We start from the raw sequence: 11,735 nt of genomic DNA on the forward strand, positions 1-11,735 counted from the left end.
TTCTTTAAGGCTTCGGAAGCGAGTTTCTATTGTATTTGTGAGTTTTGCATATGTGGGAGTGTGTTTCTTTCAAACTGAGTATCTTTACATCGTTTGCGTATCTTTACTATTCCAATTGTGTATCTTTACATCGTTTGCGTATCTTTACTATTCCAATTGTGTATCTTTTCATTTCTCGTTTGAGTATCTTTCTCTAAGGCTTTCTGATGCGAGTTTCTATTGTATTTGAGAGTTTTGCAAGTGTGGGAGTGTGTTTCTTTCAAACTGAGTATCTTTACATCGTTTGCGTATCTTTACTATTCCAATTGTGTATCTTTACATCGTTTGCGTATCTTTACTATTCCAATTGTGTGTCTTTACATCGTTTGCGTATCTTTACTATTCGAATTGTGTATCTTTTCATTTCTCGTTTGAGTATCTTTCTGTAAGGCTTCTGATGCGAGTTTCTATTGTATTTGAGAGTTTTGCAAGTGTGGGAGTGTGTTTCTTTCAAACTGAGTATCTTTACATCGTTTGCGTATCTTTACTATTCCAATTGTGTATCTTTACTTCGTTTGCGTATCTTTACTATTCCAATTGTGTATCTTTTCATTTCTCGTTTGAGTATGTTTCTGTAAGGCTTTCTGATGCGAGTTTCTATTGAATTTGAGAGTTTTCCAAGTGTGGGAGTGTGTTTCTTTCAAACTGAGTATCTTTACATCGTTTGCGTATCTTTACTATTCCAATTGTGCATCTTTACATCGTTTGCGTATCTTTACTATTCCAATTGTGTATCTTTTCATTTCTCGTTTGAGTATCTTTCTGTAAGGCTTTCTGATGCGAGTTTCTATTGAATTTGAGAGTTTTCCAAGTGTGGGAGTGTGTTTCTTTCAAACTGAGTATCTTTACATCGTTTGCCTATCTTTACTATTCCAATTGTGTATCTTTTCATTTCTCGTTTGAGTATCTTTCTCTAAGGCTTTCTGATGCGAGTTTCTATTGTATTTGAGAGTTTTGCAAGTGTGGGAGTGTGTTTCTTTCAAACTGAGTATCTTTACATCGTTTGCGTATCTTTACTATTCCAATTGTGTATATTTACATCGTTTGCGTATCTTTACTATTCCAATTGTGTGTCTTTACATCGTTTGCGTATCTTTACTATTCCAATTGTGTATCTTTTCATTTCTCGTTTGAGTATCTTTCTGTAAGGCTTCTGATGCGAGTTTCTATTGTATTTGAGAGTTTTGCAAGTGTGGGAGTGTGTTTCTTTCAAACTGAGTATCTTTACATCGTTTGCGTATCTTTACTATTCCAATTGTGTATCTTTACTTCGTTTGCGTATCTTTACTATTCCAATTGTGTATCTTTTCATTTCTCGTTTGAGTATCTTTCTGTAAGGCTTTCTGATGCGAGTTTCTATTGAATTTGAGAGTTTTGCAAGTGTGGGAGTGTGTTTCTTTCAAACTGAGTATCTTTACATCGTTTGCGTATCTTTACTATTCCAATTGTGCATCTTTACATCGTTTGCGTATCTTTACTATTCCAATTGTGTATCTTTTCATTTCTCGTTTGAGTATGTTTCTGTATGGCTTCTGATGCGAGTTTCTATTGTATTTGAGAGTTTTGCAAGTGTGGGAGTGTGTTTCTTTCAAACTGAGTATCTTTACATCGTTTGCGTATCTTTACTATTCCAATTTTGTATCCTTACATCGTTTGCGTATCTTTACTATTCCAATTGTGTATCTTTTCATTTCTCGTTTGAGTATCTTTCTTTAAGGCTTCGGAAGCGAGTTTCTATTGTATTTGTGAGTTTTGCAAATGTGGGAGTGTGTTTCTTTCAAACTGAGTATCTTTACATCGTTTGCGTATCTTTACTATTCCAATTGTGTATCTTTACATCGTTTGCGTATCTTTACTATTCCAATTGTGTATCTTTTCATTTCTCGTTTGAGTATCTTTCTGTATGGCTTCTGATGCGAGTTTCTATTGTATTTGAGAGTTTTGCAAGTGTGGGAGTGTGTTTCTTTCAAACTGAGTATCTTTACATCGTTTGCGTATCTTTACTATTCCAATTGTGTATCTTTACATCGTTTGCGTATCTTTACTATTCCAATTGTGTATCTTTTCATTTCTCGTTTGAGTATCTTTCTGTATGGCTTCTGATGCGAGTTTCTATTGTATTTGAGAGTTTTGCAAGTGTGGGAGTGTGTTTCTTTCAAACTGAGTATCTTTACATCGTTTGCGTATCTTTACTATTCCAATTTTGTATCCTTACATCGTTTGCGTATCTTTACTATTCCAATTGTGTATCTTTTCATTTCTCGTTTGAGTATCTTTCTTTAAGGCTTCGGAAGCGAGTTTCTATTGTATTTGTGAGTTTTGCAAATGTGGGAGTGTGTTTCTTTCAAACTGAGTATCTTTACATCGTTTGCGTATCTTTACTATTCCAATTGTGTATCTTTACATCGTTTGCGTATCTTTACTATTCCAATTGTGTATCTTTTCATTTCTCGTTTGAGTATCTTTCTCTAAGGCTTTCTGATGCGAGTTTCTATTGTATTTGAGAGTTTTGCAAGTGTGGGAGTGTGTTTCTTTCAAACTGAGTATCTTTACATCGTTTGCGTATCTTTACTATTCCAATTGTGTATATTTACATCGTTTGCGTATCTTTACTATTCCAATTGTGTGTCTTTACATCGTTTGCGTATCTTTACTATTCAAATTGTGTATCTTTTCATTTCTCGTTTGAGTATCTTTCTGTAAGGCTTCTGATGCGAGTTTCTATTGTATTTGAGAGTTTTGCAAGTGTGGGAGTGTGTTTCTTTCAAACTGAGTATCTTTACATCGTTTGCGTATCTTTACTATTCCAATTGTGTATCTTTACTTCGTTTGCGTATCTTTACTATTCCAATTGTGTATCTTTTCATTTCTCGTTTGAGTATCTTTCTGTAAGGCTTTCTGATGCGAGTTTCTATTGAATTTGAGAGTTTTGCAAGTGTGGGAGTGTGTTTCTTTCAAACTGAGTATCTTTACATCGTTTGCGTATCTTTACTATTCCAATTGTGCATCTTTACATCGTTTGCGTATCTTTACTATTCCAATTGTGTATCTTTTCATTTCTCGTTTGAGTATGTTTCTGTATGGCTTCTGATGCGAGTTTCTATTGTATTTGAGAGTTTTGCAAGTGTGGGAGTGTGTTTCTTTCAAACTGAGTATCTTTAAATCGTTTGCGTATCTTTACTATTCCAATTTTGTATCCTTACATCGTTTGCGTATCTTTACTATTCCAATTGTGTATCTTTTCATTTCTCGTTTGAGTATCTTTCTTTAAGGCTTCGGAAGCGAGTTTCTATTGTATTTGTGAGTTTTGCAAATGTGGGAGTGTGTTTCTTTCAAACTGAGTATCTTTACATCGTTTGCGTATCTTTACTATTCCAATTGTGTATCTTTACATCGTTTGCGTATCTTTACTATTCCAATTGTGTATCTTTTCATTTCTCGTTTGAGTATCTTTCTCTAAGGCTTTCTGATGCGAGTTTCTATTGTATTTGAGAGTTTTGCAAGTGTGGGAGTGTGTTTCTTTCAAACTGAGTATCTTTACATCGTTTGCGTATCTTTACTATTCCAATTGTGTATCTTTACTTCGTTTGCGTATCTTTACTATTCCAATTGTGTATCTTTTCATTTCTCGTTTGAGTATGTTTCTGTAAGGCTTTCTGATGCGAGTTTCTATTGAATTTGAGAGTTTTCCAAGTGTGGGAGTGTGTTTCTTTCAAACTGAGTATCTTTACATCGTTTGCGTATCTTTACTATTCCAATTGTGCATCTTTACATCGTTTGCGTATCTTTACTATTCCAATTGTGTATCTTTTCATTTCTCGTTTGAGTATCTTTCTGTAAGGCTTTCTGATGCGAGTTTCTATTGAATTTGAGAGTTTTCCAAGTGTGGGAGTGTGTTTCTTTCAAACTGAGTATCTTTACATCGTTTGCCTATCTTTACTATTCCAATTGTGCATCTTTACATCGTTTGCGTATCTTTACTATTCCAATTGTGTATCTTTTCATTTCTCGTTTGAGTATGTTTCTGTATGGCTTCTGATGCGAGTTTCTATTGTATTTGAGAGTTTTGCAAGTGTGGGAGTGTGTTTCTTTCAAACTGAGTATCTTTACATCGTTTGCGTATCTTTACTATTCCAATTTTGTATCCTTACATCGTTTGCGTATCTTTACTATTCCAATTGTGTATCTTTTCATTTCTCGTTTGAGTATCTTTCTTTAAGGCTTCGGAAGCGAGTTTCTATTGTATTTGTGAGTTTTGCAAATGTGGGAGTGTGTTTCTTTCAAACTGAGTATCTTTACATCGTTTGCGTATCTTTACTATTCCAATTGTGTATCTTTACATCGTTTGCGTATCTTTACTATTCCAATTGTGTATCTTTTCATTTCTCGTTTGAGTATCTTTCTGTATGGCTTCTGATGCGAGTTTCTATTGTATTTGAGAGTTTTGCAAGTGTGGGAGTGTGTTTCTTTCAAACTGAGTATCTTTACATCGTTTGCGTATCTTTACTATTCCAATTGTGTATCTTTACATCGTTTGCGTATCTTTACTATTCCAATTGTGTATCTTTTCATTTCTCGTTTGAGTATCTTTCTGTATGGCTTCTGATGCGAGTTTCTATTGTATTTGAGAGTTTTGCAAGTGTGGGAGTGTGTTTCTTTCAAACTGAGTATCTTTACATCGTTTGCGTATCTTTACTATTCCAATTTTGTATCCTTACATCGTTTGCGTATCTTTACTATTCCAATTGTGTATCTTTTCATTTCTCGTTTGAGTATCTTTCTTTAAGGCTTCGGAAGCGAGTTTCTATTGTATTTGTGAGTTTTGCAAATGTGGGAGTGTGTTTCTTTCAAACTGAGTATCTTTACATCGTTTGCGTATCTTTACTATTCCAATTGTGTATCTTTACATCGTTTGCGTATCTTTACTATTCCAATTGTGTATCTTTTCATTTCTCGTTTGAGTATCTTTCTCTAAGGCTTTCTGATGCGAGTTTCTATTGTATTTGAGAGTTTTGCAAGTGTGGGAGTGTGTTTCTTTCAAACTGAGTATCTTTACATCGTTTGCGTATCTTTACTATTCCAATTGTGTATATTTACATCGTTTGCGTATCTTTACTATTCCAATTGTGTGTCTTTACATCGTTTGCGTATCTTTACTATTCAAATTGTGTATCTTTTCATTTCTCGTTTGAGTATCTTTCTGTAAGGCTTCTGATGCGAGTTTCTATTGTATTTGAGAGTTTTGCAAGTGTGGGAGTGTGTTTCTTTCAAACTGAGTATCTTTACATCGTTTGCGTATCTTTACTATTCCAATTTTGTATCCTTACATCGTTTGCGTATCTTTACTATTCCAATTGTGTATCTTTTCATTTCTCGTTTGAGTATCTTTCTTTAAGGCTTCGGAAGCGAGTTTCTATTGTATTTGTGAGTTTTGCAAATGTGGGAGTGTGTTTCTTTCAAACTGAGTATCTTTACATCGTTTGCGTATCTTTACTATTCCAATTGTGTATCTTTACATCGTTTGCGTATCTTTACTATTCCAATTGTGTATCTTTTCATTTCTCGTTTGAGTATCTTTCTGTATGGCTTCTGATGCGAGTTTCTATTGTATTTGAGAGTTTTGCAAGTGTGGGAGTGTGTTTCTTTCAAACTGAGTATCTTTACATCGTTTGCGTATCTTTACTATTCCAATTGTGTATCTTTACATCGTTTGCGTATCTTTACTATTCCAATTGTGTATCTTTTCATTTCTCGTTTGCGTATGTTTCTGTATGGCTTCTGATGCGAGTTTCTATTGTATTTGAGAGTTTTGCAAGTGTGGGAGTGTGTTTCTTTCAAACTGAGTATCTTTACATCGTTTGCGTATCTTTACTATTCCAATTGTGTATCTTTACATCGTTTGCGTATCTTTACTATTCCAATTGTGTATCTTTTCATTTCTCGTTTGAGTATCTTTCTGTATGGCTTCTGATGCGAGTTTCTATTGTATTTGAGAGTTTTGCAAGTGTGGGAGTGTGTTTCTTTCAAACTGAGTATCTTTACATCGTTTGCGTATCTTTACTATTCCAATTGTGTATCTTTACATCGTTTGCGTATCTTTACTATTCCAATTGTGTATCTTTTCATTTCTCGTTTGAGTATCTTTCTGTATGGCTTCTGATGCGAGTTTCTATTGTATTTGAGAGTTTTGCAAGTGTGGGAGTGTGTTTCTTTCAAACTGAGTATCTTTACATCGTTTGCGTATCTTTACTATTCCAATTTTGTATCCTTACATCGTTTGCGTATCTTTACTATTCCAATTGTGTATCTTTTCATTTCTCGTTTGAGTATCTTTCTTTAAGGCTTCGGAAGCGAGTTTCTATTGTATTTGTGAGTTTTGCAAATGTGGGAGTGTGTTTCTTTCAAACTGAGTATCTTTACATCGTTTGCGTATCTTTACTATTCCAATTGTGTATCTTTACATCGTTTGCGTATCTTTACTATTCCAATTGTGTATCTTTTCATTTCTCGTTTGAGTATCTTTCTCTAAGGCTTTCTGATGCGAGTTTCTATTGTATTTGAGAGTTTTGCAAGTGTGGGAGTGTGTTTCTTTCAAACTGAGTATCTTTACATCGTTTGCGTATCTTTACTATTCCAATTGTGTATATTTACATCGTTTGCGTATCTTTACTATTCCAATTGTGTGTCTTTACATCGTTTGCGTATCTTTACTATTCAAATTGTGTATCTTTTCATTTCTCGTTTGAGTATCTTTCTGTAAGGCTTCTGATGCGAGTTTCTATTGTATTTGAGAGTTTTGCAAGTGTGGGAGTGTGTTTCTTTCAAACTGAGTATCTTTACATCGTTTGCGTATCTTTACTATTCCAATTGTGTATCTTTACTTCGTTTGCGTATCTTTACTATTCCAATTGTGTATCTTTTCATTTCTCGTTTGAGTATCTTTCTGTAAGGCTTTCTGATGCGAGTTTCTATTGAATTTGAGAGTTTTGCAAGTGTGGGAGTGTGTTTCTTTCAAACTGAGTATCTTTACATCGTTTGCGTATCTTTACTATTCCAATTGTGCATCTTTACATCGTTTGCGTATCTTTACTATTCCAATTGTGTATCTTTTCATTTCTCGTTTGAGTATGTTTCTGTATGGCTTCTGATGCGAGTTTCTATTGTATTTGAGAGTTTTGCAAGTGTGGGAGTGTGTTTCTTTCAAACTGAGTATCTTTAAATCGTTTGCGTATCTTTACTATTCCAATTTTGTATCCTTACATCGTTTGCGTATCTTTACTATTCCAATTGTGTATCTTTTCATTTCTCGTTTGAGTATCTTTCTTTAAGGCTTCGGAAGCGAGTTTCTATTGTATTTGTGAGTTTTGCAAATGTGGGAGTGTGTTTCTTTCAAACTGAGTATCTTTACATCGTTTGCGTATCTTTACTATTCCAATTGTGTATCTTTACATCGTTTGCGTATCTTTACTATTCCAATTGTGTATCTTTTCATTTCTCGTTTGAGTATCTTTCTCTAAGGCTTTCTGATGCGAGTTTCTATTGTATTTGAGAGTTTTGCAAGTGTGGGAGTGTGTTTCTTTCAAACTGAGTATCTTTACATCGTTTGCGTATCTTTACTATTCCAATTGTGTATCTTTACTTCGTTTGCGTATCTTTACTATTCCAATTGTGTATCTTTTCATTTCTCGTTTGAGTATGTTTCTGTAAGGCTTTCTGATGCGAGTTTCTATTGAATTTGAGAGTTTTCCAAGTGTGGGAGTGTGTTTCTTTCAAACTGAGTATCTTTACATCGTTTGCGTATCTTTACTATTCCAATTGTGCATCTTTACATCGTTTGCGTATCTTTACTATTCCAATTGTGTATCTTTTCATTTCTCGTTTGAGTATCTTTCTGTAAGGCTTTCTGATGCGAGTTTCTATTGAATTTGAGAGTTTTCCAAGTGTGGGAGTGTGTTTCTTTCAAACTGAGTATCTTTACATCGTTTGCCTATCTTTACTATTCCAATTGTGCATCTTTACATCGTTTGCGTATCTTTACTATTCCAATTGTGTATCTTTTCATTTCTCGTTTGAGTATGTTTCTGTATGGCTTCTGATGCGAGTTTCTATTGTATTTGAGAGTTTTGCAAGTGTGGGAGTGTGTTTCTTTCAAACTGAGTATCTTTACATCGTTTGCGTATCTTTACTATTCCAATTTTGTATCCTTACATTGTTTGCGTATCTTTACTATTCCAATTGTGTATCTTTTCATTTCTCGTTTGAGTATCTTTCTTTAAGGCTTCGGAAGCGAGTTTCTATTGTATTTGTGAGTTTTGCATATGTGGGAGTGTGTTTCTTTCAAACTGAGTATCTTTACATCGTTTGCGTATCTTTACTATTCCAATTGTGTATCTTTACATCGTTTGCGTATCTTTACTATTCCAATTGTGTATCTTTTCATTTCTCGTTTGAGTATCTTTCTCTAAGGCTTTCTGATGCGAGTTTCTATTGTATTTGAGAGTTTTGCAAGTGTGGGAGTGTGTTTCTTTCAAACTGAGTATCTTTACATCGTTTGCGTATCTTTACTATTCCAATTGTGTATCTTTACATCGTTTGCGTATCTTTACTATTCCAATTGTGTGTCTTTACATCGTTTGCGTATCTTTACTATTCGAATTGTGTATCTTTTCATTTCTCGTTTGAGTATCTTTCTGTAAGGCTTCTGATGCGAGTTTCTATTGTATTTGAGAGTTTTGCAAGTGTGGGAGTGTGTTTCTTTCAAACTGAGTATCTTTACATCGTTTGCGTATCTTTACTATTCCAATTGTGTATCTTTACTTCGTTTGCGTATCTTTACTATTCCAATTGTGTATCTTTTCATTTCTCGTTTGAGTATGTTTCTGTAAGGCTTTCTGATGCGAGTTTCTATTGAATTTGAGAGTTTTCCAAGTGTGGGAGTGTGTTTCTTTCAAACTGAGTATCTTTACATCGTTTGCGTATCTTTACTATTCCAATTGTGCATCTTTACATCGTTTGCGTATCTTTACTATTCCAATTGTGTATCTTTTCATTTCTCGTTTGAGTATCTTTCTGTAAGGCTTTCTGATGCGAGTTTCTATTGAATTTGAGAGTTTTCCAAGTGTGGGAGTGTGTTTCTTTCAAACTGAGTATCTTTACATCGTTTGCCTATCTTTACTATTCCAATTGTGTATCTTTTCATTTCTCGTTTGAGTATCTTTCTCTAAGGCTTTCTGATGCGAGTTTCTATTGTATTTGAGAGTTTTGCAAGTGTGGGAGTGTGTTTCTTTCAAACTGAGTATCTTTACATCGTTTGCGTATCTTTACTATTCCAATTGTGTATATTTACATCGTTTGCGTATCTTTACTATTCCAATTGTGTGTCTTTACATCGTTTGCGTATCTTTACTATTCAAATTGTGTATCTTTTCATTTCTCGTTTGAGTATCTTTCTGTAAGGCTTCTGATGCGAGTTTCTATTGTATTTGAGAGTTTTGCAAGTGTGGGAGTGTGTTTCTTTCAAACTGAGTATCTTTACATCGTTTGCGTATCTTTACTATTCCAATTGTGTATCTTTACTTCGTTTGCGTATCTTTACTATTCCAATTGTGTATCTTTTCATTTCTCGTTTGAGTATCTTTCTGTAAGGCTTTCTGATGCGAGTTTCTATTGAATTTGAGAGTTTTGCAAGTGTGGGAGTGTGTTTCTTTCAAACTGAGTATCTTTACATCGTTTGCGTATCTTTACTATTCCAATTGTGCATCTTTACATCGTTTGCGTATCTTTACTATTCCAATTGTGTATCTTTTCATTTCTCGTTTGAGTATGTTTCTGTATGGCTTCTGATGCGAGTTTCTATTGTATTTGAGAGTTTTGCAAGTGTGGGAGTGTGTTTCTTTCAAACTGAGTATCTTTACATCGTTTGCGTATCTTTACTATTCCAATTTTGTATCCTTACATCGTTTGCGTATCTTTACTATTCCAATTGTGTATCTTTTCATTTCTCGTTTGAGTATCTTTCTTTAAGGCTTCGGAAGCGAGTTTCTATTGTATTTGTGAGTTTTGCAAATGTGGGAGTGTGTTTCTTTCAAACTGAGTATCTTTACATCGTTTGCGTATCTTTACTATTCCAATTGTGTATCTTTACATCGTTTGCGTATCTTTACTATTCCAATTGTGTATCTTTTCATTTCTCGTTTGAGTATCTTTCTGTATGGCTTCTGATGCGAGTTTCTATTGTATTTGAGAGTTTTGCAAGTGTGGGAGTGTGTTTCTTTCAAACTGAGTATCTTTACATCGTTTGCGTATCTTTACTATTCCAATTGTGTATCTTTACATCGTTTGCGTATCTTTACTATTCCAATTGTGTATCTTTTCATTTCTCGTTTGAGTATCTTTCTGTATGGCTTCTGATGCGAGTTTCTATTGTATTTGAGAGTTTTGCAAGTGTGGGAGTGTGTTTCTTTCAAACTGAGTATCTTTACATCGTTTGCGTATCTTTACTATTCCAATTTTGTATCCTTACATCGTTTGCGTATCTTTACTATTCCAATTGTGTATCTTTTCATTTCTCGTTTGAGTATCTTTCTTTAAGGCTTCGGAAGCGAGTTTCTATTGTATTTGTGAGTTTTGCAAATGTGGGAGTGTGTTTCTTTCAAACTGAGTATCTTTACATCGTTTGCGTATCTTTACTATTCCAATTGTGTATCTTTACATCGTTTGCGTATCTTTACTATTCCAATTGTGTATCTTTTCATTTCTCGTTTGAGTATCTTTCTCTAAGGCTTTCTGATGCGAGTTTCTATTGTATTTGAGAGTTTTGCAAGTGTGGGAGTGTGTTTCTTTCAAACTGAGTATCTTTACATCGTTTGCGTATCTTTACTATTCCAATTGTGTATATTTACATCGTTTGCGTATCTTTACTATTCCAATTGTGTGTCTTTACATCGTTTGCGTATCTTTACTATTCAAATTGTGTATCTTTTCATTTCTCGTTTGAGTATCTTTCTGTAAGGCTTCTGATGCGAGTTTCTATTGTATTTGAGAGTTTTGCAAGTGTGGGAGTGTGTTTCTTTCAAACTGAGTATCTTTACATCGTTTGCGTATCTTTACTATTCCAATTGTGTATCTTTACTTCGTTTGCGTATCTTTACTATTCCAATTGTGTATCTTTTCATTTCTCGTTTGAGTATCTTTCTGTAAGGCTTTCTGATGCGAGTTTCTATTGAATTTGAGAGTTTTGCAAGTGTGGGAGTGTGTTTCTTTCAAACTGAGTATCTTTACATCGTTTGCGTATCTTTACTATTCCAATTGTGCATCTTTACATCGTTTGCGTATCTTTACTATTCCAATTGTGTATCTTTTCATTTCTCGTTTGAGTATGTTTCTGTATGGCTTCTGATGCGAGTTTCTATTGTATTTGAGAGTTTTGCAAGTGTGGGAGTGTGTTTCTTTCAAACTGAGTATCTTTAAATCGTTTGCGTATCTTTACTATTCCAATTTTGTATCCTTACATCGTTTGCGTATCTTTACTATTCCAATTGTGTATCTTTTCATTTCTCGTTTGAGTATCTTTCTTTAAGGCTTCGGAAGCGAGTTTCTATTGTATTTGTGAGTTTTGCAAATGTGGGAGTGTGTTTCTTTCAAACTGAGTATCTTTACATCGTTTGCGTATCTTTACTATTCCAATTGTGTATCTT

Source organism: Argentina anserina, unplaced genomic scaffold (assembly GCF_933775445.1).
Source record: "Argentina anserina unplaced genomic scaffold, drPotAnse1.1, whole genome shotgun sequence".
NCBI classification, from domain to species: Eukaryota; Viridiplantae; Streptophyta; class Magnoliopsida; order Rosales; family Rosaceae; genus Argentina; species Argentina anserina.